Genomic DNA, 10,733 nt, shown 5'->3' with positions numbered 1-10,733 from the left:
AGGATTAGAATGTAGTAAGGAATTATGCTAGTCTCCTAAAGTAGTGATGGTAATAGATTCTTTTCTCAAGTCTACGACCTCATTAGCCCCAGGAAGCTGGCTAGGTTTCTAGTGTCAGGCATGATTTTCCTCCTGTTGAGTGGACCTTAAGTCCATCCAGTTAGACAGCTGTCAGTTGACACCAGCATGTGAGTGCTTCTTCTTACACCTTTATGCATATCTTGTTATGTAGCAATGCTTCCTTGTTGGACTATCTTTGGATCACCAGTCCCCAAATATCAACACAGTTATCCCACAACATTGCCATGCTGGTGATTGTCATGGTTCATAGGTGTTGCAGCTGGGTAGGACTTTCTAATTGCTCCCTCTTGGCAACTTGCAGAGTATTTTCTGGAACCACTGAAGCTAGGCAGCAGGGAAGAGGCTTTCAGGTCAGATCCAGTTTGGGTCATCTGATTCCTGTGTCCTATGTGTCTAGTTTCTTCAGTAACAGGTGCTCACCCTAAACTCCTGAGAGGTAAAAAAGAACTACATCGATAATCTGTATTGCTTTGGGAGTCACATGGACTACCTTACCAACCCTTCCAAGAGAGAAATCTCATGTTTGGGACCAGGGTTTTTGTTATCGTATCCTATGGTTCTTGTAGAGAGCGTTGTCACCTCAAGGAGCTTGACTTCCTTTAATATGCATATATATATATATATATATATATATATATATATATATATATATATATATTGCATACATATGCTTATATGCATAGTGTGTAATTTTAGGTAAATATAAAATAATGATTCCTTGAAGCTTTATCAAACAACCTTGATGTTATTTGTCTCTTGCTCCTCCTTCTTTTTCTGTATTGACCTCCCCACCATCTCCCCAGTTGGAGGTCCTCACTGTTATTCTGTTTCCCACCACTTCATATCTTCTTCTTTGGCTCTTTTTTTCTGTTGGTTTGCTTTGTCCTATTCTGCTTTGTCTGTTTTTTTTTTTTTTTTTTTTTTAGATACCTATTTGTTTTCTAATGAGAGAGAGATAGAAAGGATGTAGGTTTGGGTGGGTGGTAATGTGGGAAGGGTTGGGGGAAGGGAAACTGTGATCAGAATATAGTGTATGAAAAAAATTATTTTCAATTTAACAAAAAAGGGGAAAAAAGAATAGGAAAGGCGCAGGTATCCGGTTTCTCCATTTCTACTCAATAGCATTTGAAGTCTTAGCTAGATCAGTAAGACAAGAGAAGGAAGTAAAAGTGATACAAACAGGAAAAGAAGTTTAGGTGTCCCCTGGCAGTCGAATAAGGATCCATCCCTGGTGCATGAGCTGGCTTTTTAGAGCCCATTACCTATGGTGGGACAACTTGCACAGCCTTGATGCAAGGGAAGGGACTTGGACCTGCCTCAACTGAATGTACCAGGCTCTGCTGACTCCCAATGGGAGGCCATACCTTGTTGGAGGAGGGTATGGGAGGTCGATTGGAGGGGGAAGGCTGGAGGAGTTGGAGGAGGGAAGAGAGGGGCATCTGTGGTTGGTATGTAAAATGAATAAAAAAATTCCTTAATATAAATAAATAAATAAATAAATAAATTAATTAATAACATGTGAAAGGACTGCTTCTGTGGAACCATAGCTGCAGGATCTCCATGACAGCGCAATAGCAAGACACAAGAGAAGTTTCAGTGAGGCTCCAGTATTGACCAGAAGCCAGAGGCCTTGAGCCAGACCAACAACTAATTGCAATGAACATTTGCAAGTAAAGTTGCTTGGCCATCAGGGTATACTGCATGACATACCACAGCTCCCAAGGCCACTAAGACAAATGTAAATGTGATGAAGAAGCAGAAAAGATAGAGAATCTAAGTGGTTTTATTTTGTTGTTGTTTGTCTTTGTTTTTGTTTTTGTTTTTAAGTCTAACTGTTCAAATCACTTCCCATTAAGTGTTGAAATACACATTTCCAGGTGGACTTTATGTGATTACTTCTGGATACTTTTTATGAATAAAGTATTTTTCACTTAAAAGAAGTGATACAAGCAGGAAAAGAAGTTCAGGTATCCCCATTTGCAAATTGTAAGAATCTACATATAAGAGACCAGAAAGCCTCTAGAGAAAAAGCTATTAGAGATGATAACTACTTTCAGCAAAGTGACAGGACACAAAATTAACACACAAAAATCACTAGTCTTAGGATATATCAATGAAAAACATACAGAAAAAGACACCAGGGTAACAATCCCATTCATAATAGCCACAAACGAGATGCATAAAATTCTCTGGGCGGTGGTGGCACACTCCTTTAATCCCGGCACTTGGGAGGCAGAGGCAGGTGGATCTTTGTGAGTTCAAGGCCAACCTGGTCTACAGAGTGAGTTCCAGGGCAGTCAGGGCTACACAAAGAAACTTTATCTCAAAACAAAACAAATAAACAAAAACAAAAAAAAGAAAAGAAAAGAAGTAAAATTCGTAGGAATAAACCTGTCTGAGGATAGCAGTCTGTTCTCCATTGAAGTCTATGACTTTCCTGATCACATTTTTTTTGTCTAAGTTCCTAGTACCAGATGTGAATTTCCCCCTATGAAGCATGCTTTAAGTCCAGTCAGAAAGTTGGTTCTATTCATACCCACTCTCACCACTATGGTACTAGCTAGCACATCTTTCGAGGAAACTCCATTATAAAACACGCAGAATTCACAGCTGAGTGCTACTTTTGGCTATAATTCTTCCCAGAATTCTTAGTAGCATCTTCTAGTACAACAGAGGCTAATTTGCAGGGAGGGGATACTTCTGTCCCAGTCCTGACTTTATTTCTCCAAGTCCTGCAACCAAACCATGCAAAGTCTTCAGCAATAGGGGCTAACCAATCAGTACTAGAATGCAGCCAAAAGTAGCACTCAGCTGCGAATTCTACAATGGAGTTTCCTCGAAAGATGTGGTGATGAAATGGGGGAGGGGCAACTGTGATTAGAATATGTTATATGAATTTTCAATTAAAAAGAGAGAGAATAATGTATGGAGCAGCAATGAACTTGGCCGAGCAAGTAATAAAAAATGAGAGGACAATGTAACAACCAAACTTGCTTGCCTTGGATTTCCAGTGTAAGTAATGTTTACAAACAAGCTAGTGCACAGCTTTTATTTTAAGATGTGTACTCTGCTGTGACCTTGACCCGAAGAGCAATATATATGGCTTTGTTTGTCTGCTAGGAAAATCATTTACTGAAAACATTAAACTGGATAAAAACAAATATCCAGTATAAGTGTTGATAGTGACACTTCTTGGTAGTGTTTGTTTGTCATCTGGGTCAGTTGGGGTCAGTTGGAGTCCCTGGCTTAATCCATTGTTAAACTGTGTTAAAATTTTCTGTAAAGTATCCCTCATTTCTTCCTCATCTGGTGCTTTCTGTGCACAAATAAAGAGCAAAAGTCTTTTGTGAGGGATGGACACAGGGACAGGGACAGACACAGACAGCATTCTGGTAGACATAGGGACACAGATGGAGACCCATACAACATACAGGAAACAGACGGAAAACACATGGAGAAAAGTAAAGAATTCCAACTATGGCTCACTCTTGGTTAAACTACCCCAAGGGTAAGTGCTTTGATTCCTTTCTTTAATGTGATACTGACATGTACTAGTGACTGATTTTCGTTAATGTGTTTAGCAGAAGGAAACAGCTGCTATATTTCTGGGTCTCCTGTTTCTGTATTCTAAGACGTGTCCAGGAAAGTGAAAGGAAGAAAGAGTTGGGAGAACAGGATTGAGATGTTCAAATTAGTGGGTCATTTACATATTACCTACCCCTCCCAAGTTTATAATATGCAGAATTGTTAGAGACTTTTGTTTGTAGCATTTTTCCTTGGTTGAATAAGCCCAGGTGGGTTTAAGTTCCCAGTTTTATTCTGGCAATGCCTTTCATTTGTTAATCATTGGCATCTCCTCCACCACACTAATTGCTATTCTCCTGCCTCTGAGTGATATCATACCATAAGTCAATCAGAAGGGCTTTACTGATTTCCATGTGCAAGATGTTCATTCATCAGATATGCATAAGAAACTGGTTTGTGGTGGTTCTGTCAGAAAAGGACAGGCTGGAAAAAAGAAACAGGAATGCATTATTTGTTAGAGACAGGGACAAATAACTGTACAAACAAAGCCAGTGTACAAGATGATAAAAGACTATAAAGTTTAAGATACAAAATGCCTCAATTGCAATTTACAGAATAGGAAAAGATTTTCACCAATCCCACATTTGACAGAGGGCTAATATATAAAATATATAAAGAACTCAAGAAACTGCAAATCAACAAGTCAAGTAATCCAATTGAAAATGGGGGTACAGATCTAAACAGAATTCTGAACAGGAATCTCAAATGACTGAGAACCACTTAAAGAAATAGTCAACATCCTTAGCCATCAGGGAAATGCAAATCAAAATTACTCTGAGATTCTATCTCACACCTTTCAGAATGGCTAAGATCAATAACACAAGGGGCAGGTTATGCTGGTGAGAATGTGGAGCAAGGGAAACACTACTCCGTTGTTGGTGGGAGTGCAAACTTGTACAGGCACTTTGCAAGTCAGTGTGGTGGTTTCTCAGAAAACTGGGAATCAATCTACCACAAGACCCAGCTATACCACTCTTGGGCATTATACACAAAGGATGCTCAATCATACCACAAGGACAATTGCTCACCTATGTTCGTAGCAGCTTTATTTGTAATAGCCAGAACTTGGAAACAACCTAGATGCCTCTCAACCGAAAATGGATAAAGAAAATGTGATACATTTACACAATGGTGTATTACTTAGCTGTTAAAAAATAGCATCATGAAATCTGCAGGCAATGGGTGAAACTAGAAAAAAAATCACTCTGAGTGAGGGAACCCCCAAAAGACAAACATAGTATGTACTCGCTTATAAGTGGATACTAATTTTAAAGTAAAGGATAATCATGCTACAATCCATAGACCCAGAGAGGCTAAGTAATAAGGAGAGCCCAAGGGAGGATGTGTAGATCTCTCTAGGAAGGGGAAATTAAGTAGATTTCATAGGTAGACTGGGGCTAGATGGAGATCTGAATAGGATTGATTTGGTAGGGGTGGGGTGTAAAGGGATAGAGTACTAGGAGGGAGGAGTGGAGTTAGAGGTGGGCATTTCAGAGGCAAAGGAGAAATGTAGTGTAATGGAAGTTCCCGGGCATTTCAGAGGCAAAGGAGAAATGTAGTGTAATGGAAGTTCCTGGGGATCTACAAGGTGACCCTAGCAAAGGCTCTGAGTAATAGGGGATAAGGAATCTGAAACAGCCATCTGCTGTAACCAGGCAAGTTTCCAGGGGAGGGACTTGGACACCAACTCAGCCACAAAACCTCGACCAACAATTAGTCCTTCCTGCAAGATGCGCTGGGGTAAAGGTTATGCAGAGCTTGCTAGAATGGGCAACCAATGACTGGTCCAAATTGAGACCCATGCCATGAGAGGGAGCCCATGTCAGAATCTGTCTGGAGGGCCAGGAACCAGAGACTGGATAGCCCAGGACCTAGGAGAGAAACAAACATGACTGGCAAAAAAAAAAAAAAAAAAAGTCAATGAAATGATTCCTACTGATATTCTGCTATAATTGAAGACTGGAGCCTAGCATAATTGTTATGAGAGAGGCTTCATCCAGCAGCTGATAGGAGCAGATACAGAGACCCACAGCCAAACGTTAGGCAGAGCTCTGAGAATCAAGGGCAAGAAAGGATTGTAGGAGCCAACGGGGTCAAGATACCACGAGAAAACGGCCCACAGAATCAACTAAGCGGGGATCATAGGGACTCACAGAGACTCAACTGACAATAGGGAAGCATGCATGGGTCTAAATTACATTCTCTGCATATACGCAATGGTTGTATAGCTTGGTGTTCCTGTGGGACTCCTAACAGTGGGAGCGGGGGCTGTCGCTGACTCTTTTCTCTGCTTTTGGGACCCTTTTCCTCCTACTGGCTTGCTTTTTCCCAGCCTTAATATGAAGAGAAGTGCCTAGTTTTATTATAAGTTGACATGCCATGCTTGGTTGATATCCCTGGGAGGCCTGCCCTTTTCTGAAGGGAAAAGCAGAGGAATCGATCTGTGCGACAGGGGATGTGGAGGGACTGGAGGGGAGGAGGGAGGGGAAACCAAGGTCCAGATGCAATATATGGGAGAAGAATAAATTAAAATAAATTAACAAGTTTATTTTAAAAAAAAAGCTTCAATTGGGATCAAGGCTTTGTCATTCCTTGTTAGATGGCTTCAGGAAAAGTAATTAGTCTCTGTTCGTTTCTTGTTCTTTCTTGTCACACAGAAGTTGTGTTTGTTGGTTTTGTCAACTTAACACAAACTCGCATCACCTGGGAAGATGGAGCCTAAAATGAGGAAACGCAGCTATCAGATTGGACTGTGGGAATGTCTGTGGGGGCATTAAGAATTGATGTGGGAGGTTTCAGCACACTGGGTAGCACCACAAATGAGTGGTCCTGGGTTGTCTAAGAAAGCATTCTGGGCAAGCATGAAAATCAGCATTCCTCCATGATCTCCATTTCAGTTCCTACCTCCATGTCACCGCTTCAGTTCCTTCCCTGACTTCCCTCAGTGACAGATTGTGATGTGGAAGTGTAGGTCAAAGAAACTGTTTCCTTCCATGAGGTGGTTTGGCCAGGGTTTTTATCACAACAATGGAAATTGGTATCAGAGAGTGACATCTTGCCATGAGGGACCTGACCATATTTCTTTGGGGAGGATTGTACACATCTTTGGAACTTTGGGCTGGAAAAGCCATCAGGTGTTCAGAGCTAAGTACGGTGTTCTGTAGGGATATAGAAGATACTGTGGAGAAACACAGATCATGAAGGCCTGGCTTCTGAAACTCCAGAAGGAAATTTAAGCATGTCTCTAAAACTATCAGGTCTGTTCAGTTGATATTTTGTGTTAAGAATCTGTAGAAGTAAAACCTGTGCTTTACTGAGACAATATATACTGATTTCCTAGGAATTAAAAAAAAATCAGCTATGACTAATAAGAGATCAGTGTCATTGAGGTGAAACCTTCTGAGAATTAGTTCCTTAGGGTCAGCACAAAGAAGCTGTCTTCCAGGAAAGCTGCTTCTCAAGTTGGCAGATGAATTTGCTAATATATAACAGTCTCCTATGTGGTTTTGGTGACATGAAAGCTTGAAGAATTGAGGGGTCCTGGAGAGAAGCTGAATCCTGAAACCATGTGGTAAGGTTGGAGTCCTTACAGAGAGGCCAGGAGGCCATTGGTGAAGATTCAGCTTTAGTTGAAGTGGAAACCCCAGGATTGAAGTGGTCATGGAGAGAAGGTGAGGTTTGTAGCCATGTAGTAGGGCCAAAATTCCTGAAGAGAGACCAGCATGGCATTGGTGAAGGTACAGGCTCCAGGTGGGTCAAGGATACATAATGAGACCATGTCTAATTTTAAAGAAAAGAAGAATCTGTTTGTAATTCAGCCTTGCAAGTCCCCCACCCCTCATAGCAGCAAGACAAATCTATGGTTCTCTCCAGTACCTGGATCCTTGTCAGTTAGGCTAAGCCAGATTAAATCAGGTGATTTGGAAGTTCCAGCCACACCCCAAAATGTATAAAAATCAGAAAATCCCTTTGTTCAATGAATTCTAAAGGCTTTTACTTCTAGGATCCCTATCATACTGTACATGGCTGCTATCTCTCCTAATCCTCTACTTTAAGTGAACTCTTTGAATAAAACCATTCTTCAGATTTCTAAGGGAAGGATTTCTCTCCCTTCAAGGCCTCCACATGCTGCCTCTGGTATAATAGTTTATCTCTACTAAGGCTCTCACAATTCTCTTCAAGCGCAAGGTCAGATTGTGCCCCCCAATGATTGCAAGGCTTTATCTCTTAATAAAGCTTACTCTGAAGGGTAATTTTATATCAGCTCTTTTACCAATCCCCTTTACCCGCCCCCCCAACAAACCATGGAAAAAGTGGAACTTGAACTTCAAAAAAATGAGTGATCTCCATGGGCTACAAATGAATATAAACTATTCACAAATCCAATGGCCAAAGAATTATTGTTAACTGTCTCTAGAAATCATATTAGTAAGGAAATAGTTTGAAGACATTGAACTTTTAGGACAGATCAGGTGATGTGAAATATTCTATCCAGAAAGGATGGGACAACCTTAGATAAATGCAGATTTTGACATAATCCTCAAAAAATGGAACTGTGACAAAAAGAAATATTAAAGAGTCTGGATATTTAGAACTTGTGAGGAAGTCTTGACTGTTAGTCAAATTTTGGGGATAATCTATGGAAAAATCCCTCCTTGAGGTACTTGAATTTGAAGCTAAATATGGTTTTGCCATTCTTTCTTTATTTTTTTTCTTCAGGATTGAATATCCTGAATTGCCCCCACCAATTAATGCAGGCTCTGTTACAGTTGCCAGCTGGCTGTTTTGGCTGAAAATCCTCTTCCTCTGCATAGTCCCAAATTCAGTACTTCTCTGAATATGATAGTCATAAAAATATTCCAAACTTATTACTTAAACTAGCTGGTTAATGTATTAGTCTATTATATTTTCTATATTAATATCTTATAATTTTGCATTCTTTTCTGCAAAATAATTAATTTATATACAGAACCATAAGAAGCTTCTTGAACATGTAGATTTCCAATAACGTTTCCTCACAAGTTCTGATTTAGTAGATGATTCTAGTAGTCTATACTCCATACTTGGAAAAAAAATTTTTTTCTTTGCTGGGATCTTTCTTCATAAAAAAAGCAACCTGAACTCCTTGTATAGCCTGTCCCAATGAGCACCCTTGAATTTATTCTTTTTATTCTTCTTACACTATTTAAAAGAAAACTACTTTCTTAACAACAAACTTTTAAATATACACTGCAGTTTATAAACGTAAGTACAACATTATACAGCAGTGCTCTAAAATGTATTCTTCATCTTACATAGCTGTAACACGACAAAGTTGTTTAGGTCGTGAAGAAGTATTGATTTGGGGAAAACTGAGAGGTGGGGAGTGAATATGGTCAAAATATATTGTACAAAAGACTCAAAAACATACTTTAAAGAAAGAAGGAATGGAGTTGGATGGTGGAGTGGTGGGGAGAGCTGGGAGATGATGAGGGAAGGGAAACTGTGATCAGAATATATTGTATGCAAAATTTTCTTTTTCACTTAAGGAAAAATAGAATACTGATCATAATTTAAAAAGAGCTAATTTTAAGATAAGAAAGAAAACATAGTTTGTCTTCTTAAGATGAAAAACGGATTGTATTAAGTTGTTTCCTTGGTGCAACATTTTTGAGAGCTTCAACTGGAAACTGTGTATCTTGTGTAGGCAGGTACTGATTGTGCCACAACAAGCCAAATGTCATCAGCATGAAAATAAGATTATTGGCTACAATAATTGTGAAAAATATCTCTATTCATGATCCAAAGATCCATTATCACATGTCTATTGTTATTTATTTCCTAACAACTTAATATGAATAATTGAGGAACAGAGTTGGAGAACCATTAGTTTGAGTCCAGCCTAGACTGCATAAAAACAAATAAAAAATAACATAAACACAAACACATCTGAGTGTAATAGCATGTGCTGGTAATTCCAGCACTCCAGAAGCAAAAGCAGGAGGATTTCTATTACTTCAAGACAAATCTGGGATGCTTAGTGGGTTCTAAGCCAGCCTGGACTATAGAATGAGTTCCTAGCCAATAAAAGCAATAGAAAAAGTTCCTGTCTAAAAAAACTAAGCAAACAAACAAACAAAACCCTCACAACTACTGTGCTATTTGTTGTGAAATTTACATTAAGATGAAATAGAGAGGCATTATAAAAATAAGCAGAATGCAATAGAAGGTTTTCTTCCTCTTTACCCAATTACTATATATTCGAGCTATATTTCAAAGTAAAATCCCATGCTACCACTACGTAAGTGGTGGCAATACAATTTCTTTGTGTTATATAATTTAGACTTGCCTTGTGTTTTGGGCCTCAAAGTAGCATCATAGTATAAGCAAGTGGTTGAAAGAGAATAGAGAAAATATATGAAATGAGGTAGAAGGTCATAAGATACAGCAAACATTGTGGGGAAGGAACATTTTGTTAGGAAAATTGATCTTTAAGAATTCAAATAGACCCAATAGGCCAGGAAGTCACTCTGAAAGAAGGTTCTAGATAGGAATAGTGGTATACACTTTCAATCCCCTTATTTGGAAACTAGAAGCATGTAGATCTCTGTGAGTACAAGGTCAACCTGGTTTGCATAATGAGCTTCAGGCCAGCCAAGGGTATATAGTGCTATCTATATAAAGATTTCTACAAGAAATGAGAAATAAAAGCTGAAGAGTGACAGTGATAAAAGAAACTGTAAAAACCTGATATCACTATTGGCATGCAAAATGATGATCATTTATGAATAAAGCCAGAGCTTTCAAGATGGCAAATTTTATTCAGATCATTCAACATGAGATACATGTATATGACAGAAATAACTATTAACCCAAATCTAATCAACCCATATCCCATAATGATAGATGTACAAGCAGATTATAGGCTCAGGATCACTAGATTTTTCATCTACAGATAGACATGTGATGAAATCTTTTCTAATAGATTGAGGGTAGAAATTATGTGCCACTTCCAAGCCTGACCCATGGAAACTTCCACATGATCAGCTACATTCTTTCCATCTTTCCCATGGTAGAAATGGCAATGA

This window comes from Peromyscus californicus, unplaced genomic scaffold (assembly GCF_007827085.1).
Source record: "Peromyscus californicus insignis strain IS unplaced genomic scaffold, ASM782708v3 Scaffold_10__1_contigs__length_136768540, whole genome shotgun sequence".
NCBI classification, from domain to species: Eukaryota; Metazoa; Chordata; class Mammalia; order Rodentia; family Cricetidae; genus Peromyscus; species Peromyscus californicus.
This window is presented reverse-complemented; position numbering follows the sequence as displayed.